Source organism: Sapajus apella, unplaced genomic scaffold (assembly GCF_009761245.1).
Source record: "Sapajus apella isolate SASKATOON/1434 unplaced genomic scaffold, GSC_monkey_1.0 scaffold40, whole genome shotgun sequence".
Lineage (NCBI taxonomy): Eukaryota > Metazoa > Chordata > Mammalia > Primates > Cebidae > Sapajus > Sapajus apella.
The window spans coordinates 9,700,172-9,713,008 of record NW_022436980.1 but is presented as its reverse complement, the minus strand read 5'-3'; the positions used below and the strand labels follow the sequence as shown (position 1 = coordinate 9,713,008).

The window sequence follows — 12,837 nt, the reverse complement described above, 5'->3', positions numbered from 1 at the left end:
CCTGTTGCTGTTCATATTACTATTGTTGTTCTGGGTATTATGTCAAATTTAGTGCAGTACTCTTATTTAGCTTCCCAGGGCTTCTGTAACAAATTATCATAAACTGACGACTTAAGTATGTTCTCACACAGCTCTGGAGTGTAGAAGTCCGTAATTTGTGCCATGCATCCTGTTTCAAAATCAAGCCATGTTCCTTCCAGAGGCTCTAAGGGAGATTCTCTTCTGTGCTTCTTTCAGCTCTGGTGGCTACATGCATTCCTTGGCTTGTGGCTACATAACTCCAGTCTCTTCCTGTGTCTTTACATGGCCTTTTCATCTCTCTGACTTTACTCTGTGTATCTTCTGTAAGGACACTTTTCATTGGATTTGGGAGCTACCTGGATAATCCACTGTCATTTCATCCTGAGACCTTTAACTTACATTTTCAGAGACTCCTTTTTCCAAATAAGATAATACTTACAGGTTCCCTTCACCTAATTTAATTACCCTTTCTGTATCTGTGCTCTCTTTTTGCCAGTATAATATGGGAATTGTTAGGCCAATTTTCCTATACTCTTGCTAATTTTTTGACTTCCTGTATTTTCAGCCTACAGTATTCTGTTTCTCCTCCTGACTATACTTTAAGCTCCCCAAGGTAAGGAGCATGCTTCATCTTCTTTGTCCTTCCTCGGCATAAATGATCCATACAGGTAGGTTGTTAAATAAATGTTAGTTAAAAAAAAAAAAAAGAAAAAGAAAAAGCAGATGAGCAAACAAGCTGAATTAAGAACATGCCTTTCTGGCCTTATCTCATGTCATTTTGTTACCGATACTTATATTTTCTGTTTCTGTGAGTCTCTCTGCTTTTGTTTTTCCTTTAGTGCCTTTACTCTGCCTGGAAAATTTCACCTCACCAATTATCCAGCATAAATTCTACTGATCTCCTACAACTTCCCAGATAAAAATAGAATGACTCCTTTAGTTGTAGCTGAAAAAAAAAGTTACTTTGTAGATGTAGCTTTTCTTATACTACACACTTCTCTCATTCCTTTTTGTAAGTATCTTTTTAAGTTTGTACCCTTAACTGGGGGCTCTCATAAGGTTAATATGTCCCTATTTTCCTTGGAATATCTAGGTTTACAGCTATTGTGATAAAATTATTAATAATGTTTCTTTAAACTATTTTGGCTTGGTTAACAAATTAAGTGCGTTCATTGCCTTGTATGTCTTATTTTCTTTTCTAGATTATCAGCTCTTGGAAGTTGCAGCTGTACAGTCTTCTGTGCTGTAGTACATAGTATTAATACTTTATATTCCATGAGTGAAACTAAATAAATATTTGAACTCTTAATATGTGCTATGTGTATCCTGTATTTTGCCTATATTAGCAAAAACTTTTTTCTTCAACCTTGAGTTGTCTTAGAGTGTCTGCATGGCTCAAACATTTTTGTAATCACACCAGCCTTGCAAAATTTAACTGTGGATCAGCGTAGCTCTATACATTCTCTGTGCTTACCTCTTAGCTGCTAGTGATGCTAGGGTTGGGGGCACAAGGCAGAAATCATGTAGCCATGTAGATTAGTGCCACTACAGAATCAGGCTTTAGTTTCAACTGGACCTGAAACAGTTCTAGCGGTTCTTCCTTTGGTGCTTAGTTTGTACCTATTCCCATGTTTGAGTGCTTTATTTTAAATTTTACTGAGACTTCGTTAATTAGGTGATAATAGTCCTTTTTTATAGGTGATAAAACAGCTCAAGGACCCATAATCACAACTGTGTTCTTGAATCTAAGTCCAACTCCAAAGTTCTTGCTCTTTTTATTTCATTCTGTTCCTCATTTACAGTTTTAAATCTCATTCTTAGGTCTTAGAAGTACATATATTACTGAACCATATTCCCCTTTGTAATTGTTTAGAGGTGCCTCCTTTAAAACAGCAAGTTTAAGATTTTTGGATTATTAATGAATGTTGACATGTGGGTATATAAATTTTTACCTGAACCACTATAGAAGGCTGTCATTTATGAGAATTTATAGATTTTTTGTCTTTAAAGTGCTAGTTTCTTAAATGTCAGTTTCTGAGAAGATATTTACAGGTTCACAAAATCTGAAATGCTCCAAAATTTGAAACATTCCACAGCTGACACCTTTGTTCTCTGATGGTTCCATGTACACAACCTTGGTTTCATGGACAAAATTTTTAAAAATATTGTGTATAATCAAGCTATATGTATAAGGTGTATATGAAACATAAATGAATTTTCTGGTTAGGCTTTGGTCCTATTCCCAAAGTATCTGATATATATATATGCAAATATTTCAAAAATTCCCCCCCCCCCCAAAAAAAACACACACCAAATTCAAAATACTTCTTATTCTAAGCATTTCAGATAAGGAATACTCAACCTGTAATATAATTTTTCTAGTATTCTTGGGAATACATTTTATTAAGTTTAAAACTCATTTAAATATTTAAATAGTAATTTAAACTAAATTTAAAACATTTTTTAAAAACTAAAATTATTTTTTAAATTATTCATTAGTATTTTAAAATTGCAAAATTTCACAGGTTGAAATGGGAATGTAAAGAGTACAATCTGAATAATTGTTATGAAAACTCTCTCTCTGCATTTTGCTTGCATAGTACTTGATTTAAGAATTGCAATACCTCTTTACCTTTGTATTTTGGAAATCATTGAGTTTTTGAATGTCCCAACTAGTAGCTCTTCTAGATTTTCTTTTTATAAAACATTCAGTTTTACTCATTTTGCGCTCAGCATGAGGGAGTTGGGAAGACAACAGTTGAAAGCCAGGCGGCTTCTTCTCTATGTTTTTACCAGTAACTAGTCATATAATAACAGCAAATCACTGTCTCTGTAGAATTAGGGTATATCAGATATCCTCTAAGGCCTCATTCTGATCTAAAGGTTTGTGCTTCTCCTGAAAATATAACGAAATTGTGCTTTTAGCCATACAGTAAATTCAGCTAAGGAGAACCCTTATGTTGGTTGGTTAAATTAAGATACTGTCCTTACTTGAAGTTAAAACATAGTGATTGATTGAGAATAGATGGTGAAGACTCCATTTTAAAAAGCATTTTATAAAAGCCTGAAATTGCTAGAGATTATTGAAGATATCATGATATATTAGGATTAACTTAATAGTGTTAATATTTAGAAAATAGTAGAAATTTGTTATTTTCTGTTCCTGTTATTCACTATATTGGTTATGGTAAGTTACTATAGAAATGTGAACTTTAAAAAATTAATTCTTTTGAAGCTGAATTTTTTAGCTTTATGTAAACCTGCCAACCTGTATTTAGAAAGTTGACTTATTGAACTTCTATTCTAGAATTGTGTTATCTAGAACTTTCTGCAGTGATGCAAATGTTCTGTAGCTATACTCTTCAGTACAGTTGTCACTAGGCAGTTGTGGATATTGAGTACTTGAAATATGGCTTGTAACTGAAAACCTAATTTAATTTAATTTAATTTTTAATAGCCACATGTGGCTGTGTCACTGAGACAGTACTGTTTTAGAAGATGCTAAGCACTGTGCCAGAGGATAATTGTAAGACTTTAGTTCTAGTTCTTTGTGCCATTTGTAATTACTGTCCTTTCCCATTTTGTATTAAACCTTCCTTTCCGGTCTTACTTGTGGTTACATATTTTGGCCTCATACTGAATCCTTGCTTAACATGAAAATTGTCTTCTCAGCCTATGAAAATATGAGCCTTCAAGGTATAGCTTAAATGTCACATCCAGGAAAGTCTTCCCTGATCCTCTGAACTATGGCAAATGATACTGTTCCTTACTATTTATATTCTTGATCCATCATATGGAAAAAAAAATTACCTGCGCCTAATAGGGTGATTTTTTTAGGGGCAAGGGTTGGGATGTGGAGATCAAATGAAATGGTGTATATAAAAGTTTTTTGACAGTTTTCAAGAATATACAGTTACAAAGTGATGAGACATTTTATAAACATTAAGACTGAGTCCCAGAGAAATGAACTTTTCCACTATCCAGCCATCATCTCCCATTTTCCACCTCATCCCCCTTAGTACCTCAGTTACAATAATTCTTTAGCTATATTGGTTTCTATAATCCTTTCATCTTACTTCCTCCCCACCTTCTTGACCAAGTTGAAGTTCGTCATCCATCATTGAAACCACTTATTTGTCTGCACCATCAACTTCCTTGCCTGTTCCTCTTTTAAATTGTGCATGTCTGGTAAAACGTCCAACCCAGGTTAAATCTTGCTCTGTGCGTTCTTCATGCCTCCACTCAGGTAGCTGAAGGCTGGTTAATGATGCTATAATTCAAGATTAGTAACTCTAAGCATGGCTTATCTTTTTATTCTCTTCATAGTGTGTTTTGCAGAGCAGAATTTTTTTTTTTTTTTTCCCCCAGACAGAATCTCACTCTGTCACCAGGCTGAAGTGCAGTGATGCAATCTCAGCTCACTGCGGCCTCCACCTCTCAGGTTCAGGTGATTCTCCTGCCTCAGTCTCCCGAGTAGCTGGGACTACAGGCATGTTGCCACCACGCCCAGCTAATTTTTATATTTTTAGTAGAGACAGGGTTCGACCATGTTGGCCAGGATGGTCTCCATCTCCTGACCTTGTGATCCATCCGCCTCAGCCTCCCAAAGTTATGGGATTACTGGCATGAGCCACCAAACCCGGCCTGACTTTTGTTTATTAACTTTGTATTCTGTAATTCTGCTATAATTGATTATTAGTTCCAGGAGTTTTTTTTGTCACCCACAAACAATGACAGTTTTATTTCTTTCTTTATAATCAGTATACTTTTGTTGCCTTTTCTTGTCTTATTACTTTAATAGGGACTTCTAGTATGATGTTGAAAAAGGAATAGTGAGAGGTGACATCCTTGCCTGTTTCTGATCTTAGCAGGAAAGATTCTAGTTTCTTGACATTAAGTATGATGTTGCCTGTGGGTATTTCGTAGATGTTCTTTATCAAGTTGGGGAAGTTGCCCCTATTCCTATTTGGATGTCCTTTTGTATTGTTGACTAATATTTCATTGTATGGGTTTACCGCAATTTGTATAATCATTCATCTCTTGATGGACATTTGGATTGTTGCTAGTTTTTAGGTATACAAATAAAGCCACTATGAACATTGGTCTACAAGTGTATAAGTCTTTGTATGGACACATGCTTTCTTTTCTGTTGGATAAAGACACAGGAATGATATGGCTGAATCATATGGTATGTTTAAGAGACTGCTAAATGTATTCTGGTGTGGTTTTACCATTTTACAGTTTACCATTTTACAGCAATGTAGGAGAGTTCCAATTCATCCATATTTTCTTCAGAGCTTGTTATTGTCATCTCATTTAATTTTGTCCACTCTTATGACTATTGTAGTAGTACCTTATTACAGTTTTAATTTACAATTCTTAATGATGTTGATCATCTTTTCATATGCTTATTAATGTATCATCTTTGATGATGTCTGTTCAAATGTTTTTTTTTCTCTTTCTTTTTTTCTGGTTGTTTTTTTTTTTTTTTTTTTGGAGGGAGAGGATCTTTCTCTGTTGTCTACAAGGCTGAAGTGCAGTGGTATGACTACAGCTCACTGAAGCTTCGGCCTCCTAGGCTCAAGTGATTCTTCCATCTCAGCCTCCGGAATAGCTGGGACTACAGGCGTGTTACCACTATGTCCGGCTAATTTTTATTTTTTATAGAGATGGGGTCTCACTATGTTGGCCAGAGTGGTCTCAAACTCCTGGGCTCAAGCAGTCCTGCCATAGCTTCCCAGAGTGCTGGAGTTAGTCATGAGCCACTGCACTCAGCCTCTTTTGTTCATTTTTTATTGGCTTGTTTGTCTTTTTATTGTGTTTTGGGAGTTGTTTATATGTTTTGGTTCTTATCAGATATTAATCCTTTACCAGATGCATGTTTTGTAACAATTTTCTCCTAATTAGTAGCTTCAGTGTCGAAGGGCAGAATTTATTTTGATGAAGTCCACTCATTGTGATTTTAGTGACATGCGTTAGAAATACTTGCCAAACCTCACAGATATTTGTATTTCTAGATAAATTTTAGAACACCTTGACAGTTTTGAATAAATATGGGAATTTGATTGTGTTAAATCTGTAGATCAATTTAAAGAGAATTAGTGTTAATAATATTGTATCATCTGATCCATGAATAAAGTATGTCTCTCCATTTCTTTAGATATTCTTTAATTTCTCTCAGCAAGTTTTATAGTTTAACTATACAGTTTTTTCACACCTTTGGTCAGATTTATCCATAGTTCGTCTTTTTTCTTACTTTTTTTTTTTTTTTTTTTTTTTTGGTGACAGGATCTTGCTCTGTCAGGCTGCAGTGTGGTGATATGATCTCGGCTCATTGCAACTTCTGCCTCCCAGGCTCAAGTGATCCTTCCACCTCAGCCTCCTCAATAGCTGGGGGCGAGCCACTGTGCCTGGATAGCTTTTGTAGTTTTTGTAGAGATGGGGTTTGGTCATGTTGCCCAGGCTGGTCTCGAATTCCCGAGCTCAAGCAATTTGCCTGCCTCACCCTCCCAAACTATTGGGATTACAGGTGTGAGCCACTGTGCCCAGCCCTTATTTTCTTCTTTTGATGCTACTCTAGGTAGCAATGTTTTACAATTTTTATTTTTTAGTTTTCTGCTACTAATGCATAGAAATACAATTGATGTGTGTATATTGGTCTTAGGTCCTGCATAAGGACTACTACTGTCCTTGCTGAACACCCTTGTCATAGTAACTTTTTTGTAGATTCCACCATATTATCTCAAAAGACAATTGTGTTTTCTGTGAATAAAGACATTTCATTTGTTCCTTTCTGATTTGGATATTTTTTTAAATTTATTTTTCTTGCTTGATTGTACTGACTAGAACCTTCAGTACAATTTTGGCTATAACTCAAAGACTGCTTAGCCCTAGTTTCTCTGACCTTGTGCTTCACCTCGTTTGTCTACTGTATCTGAGGGATCAGAACTTTGTTGCCTGTTGACTATTATCTTGAAATGGTTGTTTCAGGCAAAAGGATAAATCTTGTTACTCCAAGTCTGAAAGAAGAAGTCTCTATTCTATTTCAAATCAAGCTTTTATTCTCACCACTCCATCAAAACAGTTGCTAAATTCAGTGGTTACTTATCATTGCTTTATTTTATTTTATTTTTTATTTAAACTCTTGGCAACATTTGGAGTAATTGACCACTGTCTCTTCACTTAATGTATAGGATGCCCTGTTGGTTCTCTTCCTTCTTCCCTGGCCAACTTTATTGATGCTACTCAATTTAAATGTTTGAATGTACTATGGATCCTTGACATTTACACCTCTCTTCTCTGTATTTTTATGCCCTTGCTAATTGTTTGTTTCCTCATTAAAATGCAAACTCTCTAAGGGCTTAGCACCTACAGCAGTGCCTAGCATAAAGTGTTCACCCAACATATATTGATCAATCAATGAATGAAGAAGTGGTTGGTTTTCTCAACCAATTTTTGGCATGTAACCCAGGTTTCTCCTTAGAATATAGAAACCTTTAATTCCAGAATTATTATTTCTAGTTATGACATGAGATGAAGTTAGAGATTCTTTCTTACTCTGATATTTAGTGGCAGTTTATAGTGTTAAGAACGTTATTTAATTCACCTGGCCTTATTCTTACATGCTTATTTCTGTTTTGAGTATTGTTGGGAGATTTTATTGAAAAACCTTTTTGTTATATTTTCAAAGTTGACATGACTTACCTATCAGTTTAAAACAAGTCAGGTTAATTACTGAATGTGCTGGTGATAAATTTGATTCATCCAAAATGTGTTTTGTTGAAATGTTACTGTGATGAATTTTTGAGGATAATCTATGCTGTTATATTGCTAGTTTATTGATGTATATTTTAATAGTTTCCTCAAAATTATTTTAAATTTTGAGGAGTCTGAAAGGATTCATATCTTAGAGATTTTCAAAGCTGGTGTTTAGGTGGACACAGACTAAAATAAATGTTTCATTTATAACATATTTGCACATATCCATTGTGTAGATCTTAATATTTGAAAGATCCTGGGAACTGAAATGTCTAACGTGTGTCATTACTGTAGGCTGAGAAGTGAAATGTGGTAAAAGATAGCATCAGAGTCTTAAAAAGAATAGTATCAAAAGTTTGTGATGTTTTCTGTTACTTCTTGGTTCATTGCTGAGAGTCGGGGAGGAAAGAAAGGAAATGGTTGCCATTTTGTTCATATTTTCCTTTCAGAAACTTTCAGTGTGATCTCTAATATGGATCTCACTTCATTTGTTTTTGTTTTTTTTAAATAACCCATAGTAGTTATATATGTTATTACATTTTCTTTCCTGTCGCAAGCATCTTCTTGAATGTGTGTATTTCCAAATGCTTTGTATCTCCAAGGCACTCTGTAAATGCTGACTGAATGACCATTCAAATACACTTGAAGACTCCAAAGAGTTGTGTTTTCAGGGATATAGTGTTTTTGCAGAGCTACAGATAGGGGAATAAATCCTGTCTCTCTCTTTCTCTGAAAGAATAATAAGTTCAATTTAATTAATTAGCTAATGATAGAAAACTAACCTTTTAAATCAGGAAGACAGAGTAGAAACAGGGTATCCCATTTTATCATGGTTTTCCCTCGCTTCTAGAGTGTGCAGTAGCCAGGAACACCTTATGACAAGGTTAGAGTCTTGCTAGATATGGAAGATTCAGTTATTTGCTATTTTTTTGCCTCTTTATATTCTAGACTTACATTACCAGTAGTGATGAACTTACTTTAAATAATTTAGGTCTTTAATAATAAACATTTATGTTTCTCCAGGACCTTTCTGCTCTCCAGTTAAACTCAGCTTCATGTGGGAAAGTAGAGGGACGAACTAATAGGCTCAAAGATTGGTAGTCTCTGAGTAGTGAGACATTCTAATTTGGAGTTTGGTTTAAGAGCCACAACAGAAATCTGTTTCTCCACATTTTAAGATTCCATAGGGGAAAATCTTACTCAGAAGTGGTTTTTAACTTTTGGATTTAGTCCAGGAATGGAAATGTATTAGATTCTGTTATTTGCAACAACAGAACTCTGGCTAATTAAAACATAAAAAGGAGATATGTAATTAGAGGCTTATGGAATCTGAGGGTGGACCAAATTTATCAATACTAGGAGAATAGTACAAAGCTTTGCCAAAAGGTTTAAGGGTTGAAACAAGCAAAAAATACACCAAAACTTACTTTTGTAACAAACAGTAAAACTTATAATATAGAAAAATTAGAAAGTAAAAATCACTCATTACTTTCTAGAAATTAAACTAAAAGATGAAAAAAAAAATCCTGATAGTTACATTAGTGTTTTTTTATTTGTAAAGCCAAACACCTTAAAAAATAGCCACTTATACTTTTTTTTGGGGGGGGGGCGTAAATATTGACCTTGTTCATTAGGGATTACTCCCTTCTGGTTAAGTCTCCCAGCCTTTTTTGTTTGGTGATTTTTCTATCTCTGCTGTCATGCTGAGAGACAGGCCTTCCCAATCTAAATGTTGTAGACTGTTTAAAATATAATTTTGAACCAACGGGTCAGTTCCCCTCAACCCCCACAATATCTCCAAATACTGCTTTTGGTAATGGTGGTCCACTAGGCTGTGATTTTTCCGGGTTGTGGGGAGATATAATCAGGCCAGTACTACCTGTCTTAGTCAACTTGGGGTGTGTATTATAGTCCATTTGTGTTGCTATAAAGGAATACCTGATACTGGATAATTTATAAAGGAAAGGGGCTTATTTTGGCTCGCCATTCTTCAGGCTGCACAGGAAACATGGTACTGCCATCTGTTTTTGGTGCGGGCCTCTGGAAGCTTATGATCACGGCAGAAGGTGAAGGGGAGCCAACATGTCACATGATGAGACAGAGCACAAGAAAGGCCAAAGGGTGGGCTCTTTTAAACAGCCAGATCTCCTTTCCTGTGAACTCAGAAAGTGAAAACTCACCCATTACCACAGGGACAGCACCAAGCTATTAATCAGGGCTCCACTCCCATGACCCAAACACCTCTCACAATTCTACCTCCAATATTTGAGGTCACATTTCACCATGAAATTTGGACGGGACAGAACATCCAAACCAACTCGGGCTACTATAACAAAATGCCATGTACTGGGTGACTTACAGCAGACATTTATTGCTCACAGTTGGAGAGACTTGGAAGTCCAAGATCCATGTGCCAGCAGATCCAGTTCTTGATGAGAATCATCTTCCTGAATTGTAGACAATCACTTTCTCACTGTATCTTAACATAACCTAGAAAAAGAAAGGGAGTGAGCTCTCATGCAGGGGGGTACACCAGCATGAATTTATGTAAACTTAATTATCATGCAGAGGCCTCTCTACCGAATACTATCACATTGGGGGCACAGCTTCAGAATGAATTTTAGGGAGGACACAAACAGTCACTCCATGACACCTCTTATTCTACTTTTTGTTGTTGTTTTACCTCCATCTGAGGGTAAAATAAAAACTAGAAATTCTTTCTTTGGTCCTCAGTAATGTTAAGTTTACCTTTCTAGAGTAATTAGTGTTATTTGACAAGATATATAGAAAACTTTTATCTGTGTACGTATATACAGGAAATCATTTTTTACTTTTAGGTCTTCAGTCCATCTAGGGTTTTTGTTTGTTTGTTTTCCTTTCGGTGTTTAGTATCAAAGAGGGATCTGTATTTTTCCAAGTATTTTGCTCAGGCTCTTTCGGTATTTCTTGACTAATTTATTATTTCCACACTCAAAATGTTAGCTTTATTATATACCACATCCTGTTATATATAGGTCTGTTGGTGTACTTTGAATTATTTTATGTTACTAATACCAAACTTTGTATTATTTTTACTTTAATGTTTTTCCTCCTCTAAAGTAGTCTGTTGTTGTTTTGAAATATTTTTGGCAGTTATTTCTACTCTGTTTTTCTAAAATTTTTATTGGGGTTTTTCACTATAATTACAGTTCATTTGTATATTAATATAGGGAGAATTGGCATGTAAATAAGTTTTCCTATTTAGGAATATGGCATAGCCTCCATTTTTTCAAGTCAGATTTATAAGTTTTTTTTTACAATTTTATTCATGAGTGTTTTAAATATTAATGTTTACAAATATGATTGAACCCTTTTCTGCAATAAATGTGTAAAGATATCACCCATTGTAACATGCTTATTATATAGTTCATATACATTTTGCATATGTTTATAAGCAACCACATTACTGGTTCTGATAGCCCTTTATTTCATCTTCTTGGATTTTTCAAATAACAGTTCTTTCTATTCCTTCCTAATATTTATTGTTTCCTTTTTCTTATTACACTGGATTGAATTTCCAGTCTCAGTTGAACAATGGTAATGATAGTGCATCATCTTGTCTTTATCTTTTTTTAATAGCCATGTCTCTTTCTGTTTAATGTTGATAATGGCCACTGATTTGAGAATAATCTGCTTTATTAAGAGTCCTTTTCTCAGTTTGATTTTCTTTTTAAATCAGATAGTAAATGCTAAGTTTTATTAAATGCCTTTTTAACATCAAATAAAAAGTGGTGTGAGCTTTTAATGTGAGGAATAGCCTAAAAATATCCTTGTGTTCTTGGAATAGTCCTACTTGGCTGTGTAGTTTTCATAAATACAGAGCTATTATTTCATAATAAATGAATTTTTTAATTAATATGCGTGAGACTACTTTTTTATTTGTTTATAAAGTACCAAGGTTGTAATAGGTTGCTAAAATACATTAGAATACTTTCACATTTCATGTATCTTGGATTAATTTTAAAGCTTAGTAATTATGTGTACTCCAGCATTATAGAACATGATAGTAAATTTTCAGGGCCTGATACTTTTTTGGAGCAGTGGTTAAAAACTGAAACTTTTTAATTCATAGTTGTTAAGCACAGTCAGTGTGAATTGTCAGTCCCTTTTTGTAATATCCTCAGTTATCTGGTAGATAATAAAATTTGCCTTATAATTTACTTTTTTGTTTTTGATTTTTCCTCTAAAAATATTAATGGAAATAACATTGCATAAAGTTTTTAACATATTTCGACATGTTTAAACATGGTTAAAATGCATTTTTTTGATTATCTTGTGAAACCCTTCTGCATTTCAGTATTCATTTAAAAATATTGATTAGATGTAACTTTTAAAGGTATTGTTTATTATTTATACAGTTTCCATTTTTGAGTGCATATTTTGGTTTACTTCTTGGTTTGTGTGTTTGCTCATTTATTTTGTTAGGCCACATATGTGAGTGGTAGACCTCCAAGGAATTGTTATACATGTTTTAATACACTTGTCAATTAGCAGCATCTTGCTTGACTATAGCAGTCGTATTAGCCATATTTGCCTCAAAACATTGTAGGTTTTGCTCTATTGCTTTTAGGAAGGAAATAAGTATTCTATGGAAGAAATTTGAAGTCATTTTAACTTTTGCTTGTGAATTTTTTTTTCTTAACCCTGAAATGGAAAAACTATTTTACATTTATATAACCATTTCTTCATTAGTATTTTCTGGCAATAGGCTTTATCTTGAGTGACTTTTCAGTAGAGATACTTGATTTAGGGCCTCTCCAAAAGAAGATACTTTTGTATTATATTTGGTTTGGGAGACCCTACATAAGTTATCTATTGCTGTGTAAAAAATTTACCCCAAAACATAGTAGCTTTAAGACAGTATCCATTTATTATCACTCAGTTTCTGTGTGCCAGGAATCAAGGTATGATTTAACTGAGTCCTCTACTTGTGTCTCACAAGGCTGGAGTCAAAAGTGTCAGCCAGAGCCGGGAACTCATGCGAAGGCTTGACTGGGGAAGGATCTTCCTTCCAAGTCA

General features: G+C 34.5%; 1 protein-coding gene across 5 annotated transcripts in view; it reads left to right on the top strand.

Moving 5' to 3' along the window:
• The window catches only part of NECTIN3 (nectin cell adhesion molecule 3), a 138,416-nt gene that overhangs the window by 29,579 nt on the left and 96,000 nt on the right, over window positions 1-12,837 (top strand). The window lies entirely within an intron of this gene.